This window comes from Scyliorhinus canicula, chromosome 4 (genome assembly GCF_902713615.1).
Source record: "Scyliorhinus canicula chromosome 4, sScyCan1.1, whole genome shotgun sequence".
NCBI classification, from domain to species: domain Eukaryota; kingdom Metazoa; phylum Chordata; class Chondrichthyes; order Carcharhiniformes; family Scyliorhinidae; genus Scyliorhinus; species Scyliorhinus canicula.
Genome location: NC_052149.1, coordinates 126276170 through 126287426, shown reverse-complemented (window position 1 = coordinate 126287426; position 11257 = coordinate 126276170).

Sequence of the window (11257 nt, the reverse complement as noted above, 5' to 3'; positions counted from 1 at the left end):
CTGGGGATTTATCCGCTTTAAATCTGATCAATTTTCCCAGAACCATTTCTTTACTGTTGCCGATCTCCCTCAGTTCTTCCCTCTCACTAAACCTTTCATTCTCCAATATTTCTGGGATCTGATTTGTGTCCTCACTTGTGAAGACAGAACCAAAGTATGTATTCAATTGCTCAGCCATTTCTTTGTCCCTTATTATGCATTTTCCTGTTTCTGTCTGTAGGGGGCCTACATTTCTCTTTACCAATCTCCTTCTCTTCACATATCTGTAGAAACTGTTAGTATCAGTCTTTATGTTCCCTGCAAGCTTCCTTTCGTACTGTACTTTCCGCTTCTTAATCAATCCCTTCGTCCTTCTTTGATAAATTCCAAATGGCTCCCAATCCTCAGACCTATTATTTTTCTTGGCCAATCTGTATGCTTCTTCCTTGTATCGGATACTATTTCTAATTTCCTTTGTAAGCCATGGATTGGCCCTCTTACCCTCTTTGCTTTTGTGCCAGACAGGAATGAACAGTTGCTGTAGTTCCTCCATGCATTCCTTGAATGTTTGCCATTGTCTATCCACTGTCACCCCTTTAAGTAACTTTCCCCAATCTATCAATGCCAACTCACGCCTCATATCCTCATAGTTCCCTTTATTAAGATTCAGCACCCTAGTCTCCGAATCAAACTACTTCACTCTCCATCTTGATGAAAAACTATCGATGTTATTGTCGCTCATCCCCAAGGGGTCTCGGACAGCCAGATTGGCAATGATTCCCTTCTCATTACACAGTACCCAGTCTAAAATGGCCTGCTCTCTAGTTGGTTCCTCCACATATTGGTCAAGAAAACCATCCCGTATATACTCCAGGAATTCCTCCTCTACGGCATTGTGGCTAATTTGATTTGCCCAATCTATGTGAAGATTAAAATCGTCCATGATCACCGATATTCCCTTGTTACATGCATCTCTAATTTCTTGTTTAATGCAATTCCCAACCTCACCACTGCAGTTTGGGGGTCTATATATGACACCCACTAATGTTTTTTGCCCCTTGGTATTTCTCAACTCTACCCATGCAGATTCCACATTGTCAGAGCTAATACCCTTTCTCACTATTGTGTTAATTTCCACTTTAGCCAGCAGTTCCACACCACCACATTTTCTTTTATGCCTGTCCTCCCTAAATACTGAGAACCCTGGGACATTCAGTTCCCATCCCTGTTCACCCTGCAGCCATGTCTCCGTAATCCTAATTATATCATACCCATTTATATCTATCTGCGTGATTAGGTCATCCATTTTATTGCAAATGCTCCGTGCATTAAGGCACAGAGCCTTTAAATTAGTCTTTTTCACATTGTTTGTCTTGCTCCCAATATTTTTCTCTGCTGTCCTGTTTGAATTTTGTCCTTGGTTTCTCCACCTCACTTTACTTATTCACTTTTCTACATTTTGTTTTTGTCCTTGTTCCCTCTTTCTCTGACTCCTTGCATAGGTTCCCATCCCCCTGGCAATTAGTTGAAATCTCCCCAACCGCTCTAGCAATAGCCCCCCCTCGGACATCAGTTCCAGTCCTGCCCAGGTGTAACCCGTCCAGTTTGTACAGGTCCCACCTCCCCCAGAAACGGTCCCAATGCCCCAGGAATCTGAAACCCTCTCCCTGACATCATCTCTTCAGCCACGTATCCATCCTATATATCCTGTCATTTCTACTCTGACTAGCACGTGGCACCGGTAGTAATCCTGAGATCACTACCTTTGAGGTCCGATTTCTTAACTTCCTTCCTAGCTCCCTGTATTCTGCTTTTAGAACCTCTTCCCTTTTTTTACCTCTGTCGTTTGTACCGATGTGTACCACGACCACTGGCTGTTCACCCTCCCCCCTCCAGAATGTCCTGTACCCGCTCCGAGACATCCTTGACCGTAGCACCAGAGAGGCAACACACCATCCTGGAGTCTCGTTGAGGCCACAGAAACGCCTGTCTATTCCCCTTACAATTGAATCCCCTATAACTATTGCACTGTCACACTTATCACCCCTCTGCAGCCGAACCAACCGTGGTGCCACAGGTTTAGCTGTTGCTTTTTTCTCCTCAGAGGCCATTCCCCTCAACAGTATCCAAAGCGGTATATCAGTTTTGTAGGCGATTGGCTCCAGGCGATTCCTGCACTGCCTGCCTAGCTCTCTGGGTCTGTCTGATGGACACCCATTCCCTTCCCTGCCTGCGGAGTCCTGAGGCTTGGATCACCTCTCTATACATGCTATCCACGATGCCTGTCCGACTCGTGGATGCTCCACAGTGTCTACAGCTGTCACTCCAGCTGTGAAATTCAAGCTTCCAGGAGCTGTTTACTGGATAAAGCAAATTACTGCAGATGCTGGAATCTGAAACGAAAGAGAAAATCCCAGCAGGTCTGGCAACATCTGAGGGAGAGAAAAGAGCTAACGTTTTGAGTCCATGACTCTTGTCAAAGCTGTAACTGGAGACACTTCCTGCACACATGCTGACCCTGGGGACTGGACCAGCCTGCAACATGGAGCAAGAGGAGCAGACCACGCCTTGGATCTGTCCTGCCATGATTTATTCCTTTAAATTAAACTTTTGAAATTAAACTGTATAAAAATGTTTTTGTGAAACAGACATTTGAAACCATCGCATTTGAGCAGACAGGGTGATGTTGTTCTCTTATTTTTTTCCCTATTTCACCTTCAGTAATTACACCTTCAAAGCTAAAGTTCCCACCTCCTTGCCATACTAGTTTAAATCCTCCTGAGTGACACTAGCAAAACTCCCAGTCAGGATATTGGTGCCCCTCCAGTTTAGATGCAAACCGTCCTTCTTGTACAGGTCCCTCCTGCCCCGGAAGAGATTGCTGTGATCCAGTTTAGCCACATATTTAGCTGCTCTACCCTTCTATTTCTAGCCTCACTGGCACATGGCACAGGGAGTAATCCTGATATTACAATCAGGGAAGTCCTGCTTTTTAGCTTGCTGCCTAACTCCCTGAACTCCTTCTGCAGGACCTCATCACTCTTCCTGCCTATGTGGTTAGTACCTATGTGTACTACAACCTCTGGCTGTTCACCCTCCCCTTGAGGATGTCCTGTGTTCATTCAGAGACATCCTTGACCCTGGCACCAGGGAGTTAACATACCATCCTGGAGTCTCTTTCATGTCGACAGAAGCGCCTATCTGTGCCCCTTACTATGGATTCCCGTATAACTATTGTTCCCTGCACTGTGCCCTCCCCTGCTGAGCAACAGAGCCAGTTTTGGTGCCATTGTACTGGCTGCTGTTATTTTCCCTGATACGCTATCCTCCCCAACAGTATCCAAGACAATATACCTGTTAGAGAGGGGGACAGCCACAGGGAATTGCTACGCTGACTGTCTGCCCCTTCTAGTGGTCACCCATCTGTCTGCCTGCATCTTGCGTGTGACCACATCTCTATAACTCCTATCTATGATGCTTTCCGCCACCTGCATGCAGCAGAGATTGCACAGTGCAATCCCACCAGCTGGACCAAAACCTCCAGTGCACAGAGTGAAGAGTGAATGCACAACAACAACAACTTATATTTATATTTATCCTTTAGCATAACGAGATATTATACAGCGCCATTATGTAACAAAGTATAACACCCAGACAAAGAGTGAGATATTAACTCAGATGATTGGTCAAAAAGGTGGACTTTAAAAAGTTCCTTAAAGGATCACAGTGAGACAGAGAGATGGAGAGGTTCAGGGAGGGAATTCCAGAGCTTGGGGCCCAGGCAGCTGAAGGCACGGCCACCAATGGTGGGGCGATTCTGATCAGGAATGTACAAGAGGCCAGAATTAGAGGAGCGCAGATATCTCGGAGGTTTGTGGGGCTGGAGGAGATTCCAGAGATAGGGAGGGGCGAGGACATGGAGGGATTGGAAAACAAGGATGAGAATTTTAAAACCAAGACATTGCTTGACCAGGAGCCAATATGGGTCAGTGAGCACAGGGGGTGATAGGGGAATGGGACTTGGTGGGAGTTCAGGCTGGGACAGCAGAGTTTTGGATGAGCTCATGTTTCCGGAGGGTAGGATGTGGGAGAGCAGCCAGGAGTGTATTGGAATAGTCACGTCCAGAGGAAACGGAGACATGGGCGATGTTTTCCGCAGTAGATGAGCTGAGACGGGTGAAGTTGAGCAATGTTACTGAGGTAGAAATAGACCATCTTAGTGATGTCACCAATATGAGGTCGGAAGCTCAGCTCGGGGTTAAATGTCAGCCCCAGGTTGTGAAGAGACTGGTTTAATGTCCCAATACCACGGCCCAGGAGGAAAGCCACCAGGCACCGCCGTTTGCCATGCTGGACCGCAGTTGACAGAGGCGGTCAGCGCCCTGAGGAACGTCGCCCGGACTGGCACATAGTGCCAGAAGAAACTCCACGACCTTCTCAGGGCGGCAGGGTGAGTTGGATGCTTCTTGCCCCTGGTGAAGGGGGGGGGGGGGGGGGGGGGGGGGGGGGTCCAGTGGTGAGACCTCTTAAAACTGAACAGCTAAGACACCACGAGAGTAGTTTTACATAAGTTACTTTATTAAGGATTGAGGTTAATTATTGGAAGTGTACTGAGTAATCATTATTAACCATTAAACATGTATTATTAAGACATAGCATTAATAAGTAATCAAACTCTGGCTACAAGCAGAGTAGTGATGTGATCAGAAATGTCTGATCAGCGAATTACTGGTAAACACACGTTTGTATCAGTGGCCCCCGATATCTTCTGGAAGCGAAAAGGAAGTCACTTTTGATATCCTGGCGATGCTGAGATGGGGGAAAAAAATCACTGAGGATGCTAAGACTGATGTCAGGCCTTTCGGTAAACACAACTAACAGGATGATGTTCAATCATGAGTTGATCGCAATTTTATTGGGTAAAGTTTAAACATGACAGCTTCAGGGATTGGATCGTGTCCAACTGGGATGGGCCATTGATTTTCGGAAGTTGTATAATTGATGTGTTTTTATCAATGTTCAGTAGATAGGTTTTGTCATTATCCAGATCTAATCTCCGTGTACATGTAACCAAGCTTGGATTAATAAATAAACCATCTTATCCAGATTTCTAATGTGTCTGTTGTTCTCTGTCCTGAGTTGAGCCACAGGAAAGGACCCCAAGTGGAAGCTGACTCAATACACAGGCTTTGAAACTGCTCCTACAATTTTTGGCGCACTTCGAGCATGGTCGTCCACGGGATTCTGGCCGAATGATACGCCTCCATACGGGTGTGTACATTTTAATTTCGCACCCAGTCAATAGAGGAGTAGTGTGTCAGACGGCCGGATCCATAAGTTGTGCGACCCGAACAAGGGGCGAAAGTTGCGAGTAGGGTTGCGGCAGACACACGCAACACTGAGAACGTGCTAATGTTGGATGGGCAACGACAGACTTTTGTAACGTGCTGATGAGCAGTGCAGGATAAACCACCGCACGTTAAAACGTTTGGAAAGGGTAGGGCCCCACAATGATTTGATGGAGGCCAAAACAGGGAACCGACTCGGGGCTCAGAGTAAGTGACAAGTCAGACAAAGCTGGTGTCATCATTCTGAGTTTGTATGTGTAACGAGATTTAAAACCCCACTGCTTAGGGCAGCTGTGGAGAAAAGTGAACTTATTTAATTTCTTCAAACTTGGTGAAGTAACCGAATTTGAATCGATTTAGAGGGAAAAGATGACAAAGGAACATAAATTGGAACACAAAAGTTAACTGTTTCAGCATGTTTTTATTGATTTTTAAATTGCCCCGAAACATGTGTGTAAATTACTTGATACAAGATTAAATTGTGGATGTCTGGAAATTCAACAACACCAGTTAAAAGTAGAAATTTTAAGTATGCTTCACCCCCGTGAGGGAAAAAAAGATTTGGCAGCTCATAATGTGTTTGAGTGAAATACCTCTGAGATTTAAATTTATTAAAGAATAGGTGATGCCTATGAAATCAGGAATTGGATTGGATTAAACGGAAATAAAAAGATAAATAAATCAAATAAATAGTTTAAGTCTTATAATGAAAAAGGGCAGTGAACCTTGTTCATTAGTTTAACCAAAAGAGTATCAGCTTGCAGTGGAGCAAAAAAACTGCTGCTAAACATCTGTGAACTTTTCGAGCAGAAGTATCCTGTTTTGTTTGTTCTTGCAAGATTCATAGAGTAATGTTGTTATTATTAAGGTTTATCTTTCTGGGGAATTAACTTTGAGTTTTTTAAAATTGCAGATGCCGGAAGTGGAGAGAAGGAGATGCAGACACATTTATGTCATTCATGTTGGTTATTTTTGGTTTCAAAACGTTTGCTGTCTGAAGTTGGGATTTTTGAAGTGATTTAAGTCCAAACAGTTGGCAAAAGCCTGCAGTCATGTTTTCTGGCCGGAGGCATGATTCCAGGAGATTTTTGAACAACATGTCGGAATTTTAATCCGGATACAGATTCACATTTTTAACAATGAGACCATTTTAATTGAATAAGATTGAATGGAAATTGGGGATATCGAAATTGATTATGGCTGATCCTGTGTTGGATTGATTTGTGTTAAAACTTTGGGTCAGGTTGAAAAATAATTATTCCAGACACAACTGATACCACGAGGAAGAAAGGAAACAAATTTGTAAAAATATATATTTTATTCTCCTTTTTCAATGTTTTCTCCCAAATTTACACCCACCAACAACAAACAATAATCACAACAAATATGTCAACCCGATAACACTAACAACGATCCCATCCTCCCACCACTCCCAAACATCAGCCCATAAGTACATAACAAATGACAAAAGGAATCAGGATTACCCATAACCATCTTTAAAATATACAGCCACCCTACCCCCCAACCACCCCCCCCCCCCCCCCCCCCCCCCCCCACTAATGTTGGAATGTTATCCAGTTCTTGAAAGTGCATAATAAATAGTGGCCCATGAATTGTAGAATCCCTCCGAGCTTCCCTCAGTTTCGAACTTAACCTTCTCAAGGGTCAAGTATTCCAACAGGTCCCCCCGCCACGCCAGGGCACAGGGTGGAGAGGCTGCTCTCCATCCCAGCAGGGATTCGCCTTCGTGCGATCACGAGGCAAAGGCTATGATATCTGCCTCCGCACCCGTTTTCAACCCTGGCTGGTCCGACACCCCCGAATATGGCCTCCCAGGGACCCGGGTCCAGTTTCACACACCACAAACCTTAAACACTCATTCCAGTACTCCCCAAGCTTTGGACAGGACCAAAAACATAGAACGGGATTAGGGGCCCCCCCCCCCCCCCCCCCCCCGCAACGTTCACACCTTTCTTCTACTCCTTCAAAGAATCGGCTCATCCTCGCCCTCGTGAGGTGTGCTCTGTATACCACCTTCAGCTGTATCAGCCCCAACCTCGCACACGAGGTGGAGGCATTCACTCTCCGGAGCACCTCACACCACACCCCCTCCTCTATAACCTCTCCCAACTCTTCCTCCCACTTTGCTTTGATCCCTTCCAGTGGTGCCTTATCCTTTTCCAACATAGCTCCGCACACCGCTAACACTTCCCCCTTCTCCATTCCCCTTGCTGCCAGCACCTCCTCCAACAACGTGGAGGCCGGTTCCTCAGGGAAGCTGTGTATCTCCTTCCTGGCAAAATCTCAAGCCTGTATGTATCTAAACATTTCTCCCTGCTCCAACCCATACTTCGCTTCCAGCTCCCTCAATCCTGCAAATTGACCCCGAAGAAACAAACCTTTTAGCGTCTTAATCCCCATCTCCTCCCATTTCCGAAAGCTTCCATCCCACCTCCTTGGCTCAAATCTGTGGTTCCCCCGAATCGGCATTTACCTTGACCCTACCCCCAACCCGAAGGGTTGGTGAAACTGCCTCCAGATTTTCAATGAAGCTATTATTACCGGACTCCCCGAGTATTTCCCCGGAGCTATCGGGAGCGGCGCTGTTGCTAGTGCTTTCAGTCCCGACCCCCTGCACAAACTCTCCTCCATTCTGACCCACTGGGAATCAACCCCTCTGACCCAGCTCTGCATCTTCTCCACATTCGCCGCCCAGTTGTAGTGCATCAGGTTTGGGAGACCCAAACCCCCTGCCTGCCTTCCCCTCTGCAGCAGCACCATCCTCACTCTGGCCACCTTCCCTCCCCATATGAATGAAGTAATCCTTCCCTCAATCTCTCTGAAAAAGCCTTTAGCAGGAAAATCGTCAGGCATTGAAAAATAAACAGAAATCGCTGCAACACATTCATTTTAACCGCCTGTACCCGACCCACCAGTGACAGAGGGAGACCATCCCACCTTGCCAGATCGGCTTTCACTCTCCCCACCAAACCAGTGATGTTGTATCTGCGAAGCCTCCCCCACTCCCGGGCAACCGGCACCCCCAGATACCTAAAGTGAGTCCCAGCCCTACGGAATGTCACCCCCCATGCCCCTGCCCCACCCCCGGCCGAGACACCACAAAATACTCACTCTTGTCCAGGTTCAGCTTGTACCCTGAGAAAGACCCAAATACTCACAGTAACTCCAATATTCCTCCTATCGATGCACTCAATTCTGACACATACAGCAGCAAGTCGTCGGCATATAAGGACACCCTATGCTCTATCCCCCCCCGCCCCCCCCGCCACTATTCCTTTCCATGCTCCCAAACTTCTTAATGCGATGGCCAACGGCTCAATCGCAAGTGCAAACAGCATGGGGGACATAGAACATCCCTGTCTCGTCCCACGGTGGAGAGAAAAGTATCTCGAGCTGATGATGTTTGTGCGGACACTCGCCTTCGGCTCCTTATATAATAACTTTACCCAGTTCACAAATCTTGGTCCAATCCCAAACTGCTCCAGAACTGCCATCAGGTACCCCCATTCTATCCGGTCAAATGCCTTCTCGCCGTCCGATGCTACAACCACCTCTGTTTCCTTCCCTTCCGCCGTTGTCATAACGATGTTCAAAACCCTCCTAATGTTCGAAAACAGCTGCCTCCTTTTCACGAACCCCGTCTGATCTTCACCCATCACCTTCGGGAGACACTCCTCCTGCCTCCCCGCCAGTACCTTTGCCAATACTTTTGCGTCCACATTCGGAAGTGATATCGGCCGATACGACCAACACTCCGTCGGATCCTTATCTTTTTTAAGCAACAGCGAAATTGATGCCTGCCCCAAGGTTTGTGGCAACACCCCCTTTCCTATCGCCTCTTCAAACATCCCCACCATCAGGGGTGCCAGCTTATCCTTGAATTTTTTATAATATTCCACCGGAAACCCATCTGGCCCTGCCACCTTCCCCGACTGCATCCTCCCAATCGCATCCCTTATCTCCTGCTCCACTATTGCTTCTTCTAATGTAGCCCTGTCCCTCTCCCCTAACCTCGGGTACTCCAACCCATCTAGGAATCCCTGCATCTCACGGTCTCTGACCTGTGCAACCTCTGATAAAATGCCTCAAAAACCTTGAAAAGGAAACAAATTTTGAGGGGAAAAAAAGATGGGTGTAAAGTAGAGATTGATGACAATCTCTCATTGTGTTTCTGGTTAAGTTAAACAAAGGTGGGTGGTGATGTAATGAAGTCCAGTTGAAAACTTTTACCCCGCCTCTCCTCAGACAGCAGATAATTAACCCTTGCCTTTTAACAGCTGAAGATGTTTTTTTTTACAGGAATTGGGACTTTTAACTTTGAATTGTCAGATATGTCCAGACTAATTAACCCATTTTGCCCCAAGCATAATGAATCTTTTGTGAAAACTGCAAGTGAAACAAGATTTGCTGGAGCTTCAAGAATTTGAGAATTTATAAGTGACTTTCAATAGATTTAAAATCTAGTGGAAGGGTAAGCAATCTTTGTGAAGCCCCGACAAGATTTAGCAAAGGGGAGAAGGGCTAGCAAAGACAAAATGGAGTGTGGGGAGGAGATGCAAGCTTTTCCAATCTAAAACAATCAATGGTCAACACGCCCTGGGGTTGCCAGGCCACAGTCGGCCATCCCACATCTTCTGCCAGGAGGATTGTGGAATGTAGGCCGCTATAGTAGCCCAGATACATGGGGATAAATTAAGACCAGTGGAATATTACTCTGCCCAAATGGATGCGGTAGCCACAGGCAGGCACCGTGTGCTTCATGGGCAATAAATGCATCAGAACCCATCACCTGATGGGTAAGATAATGCAATATCATTGTGACAAAGAGCCACCCCCACCCGGGGAACGGGTCCAGCCCATTTTGAGTTAATGACAGGAAGAGCAATTCGACACCTGGAGGATGTGATAACTGGAGGGGCGGAACTTGGTGGAGGCAATGGTAACGACAGTTCCGGCTATGGATCAATGTGCCCAAGGCCTGGAGAATTCTGTGCAGATGGGGGACGAGGCCCAGGACAGGGCTGCCCTCTCACAGGCACCTGGACATTGCAGTGGCTCTCCTCTGCATGCCCCACCCACAGCATTGCACAGACGCTGGCCGGCATGGCACAGTCACTGGGCGAGGTGGCCTAGCCCAAGAGGGAGATGGCGCAGTCACTGACTGATGTCACACAGACCCAGAGGGAGATGGCGCAGTCACTGACTGATGTCACACAGACCCAGAGGGAGATGGCGCAGTCACTGACTGATGTCACACAGACCCAGAGGGAGATGGCGCAGTCACTGACTGATGTGACACAGACCCAGAGGGTGGTGGCACAGTCACTGGCTGATGTGACACAGACCCAGAGGGTGGTGGCACAGTCACTGACTGATGTCACACAGACCCAGAGGGAGATGGCGCAGTCACTGACTGATGTCACACAGACCCAGAGGGTGGTGGCACAGTCACTGGCTGATGTGGTGCAGCTCCAGAAGGAGGTAGGCCACTCCCTGTGCTCCATGTCGTGAGCGTGCAGACCCTGTTCGAGACCAGAGTGGGCCTCCAGGACTGGCTGTGCCAGGTGGCAGGGGGGGGGCTCAGGGGATGGCTCCGCTTTCACCCCCGTCCTATGGAGTATCAGGGGGCCATCGGGCACCCCAAGGGAGAAGAATGTGATGGGGCCCGTGCTGGTGATCCCTTCAAGGGACGTGCCAGAACACCTCAGCAGCTCGGACACCCACCTGCGCATCTGTTGGACAGCGGGCAGAACAGGGCAGCACCACTCCACCTGGGACACCCGAGCAGCGTTCGGGCCCATCCAGGCCGGGTCACCCCAGCAGATGCACACCAACGGGGACCTCGCCTCAGGGCAGGAGTCACAGAAGGCCGCCTCTACTCCTGCTGTACCATCTGGGGAACCACCTCG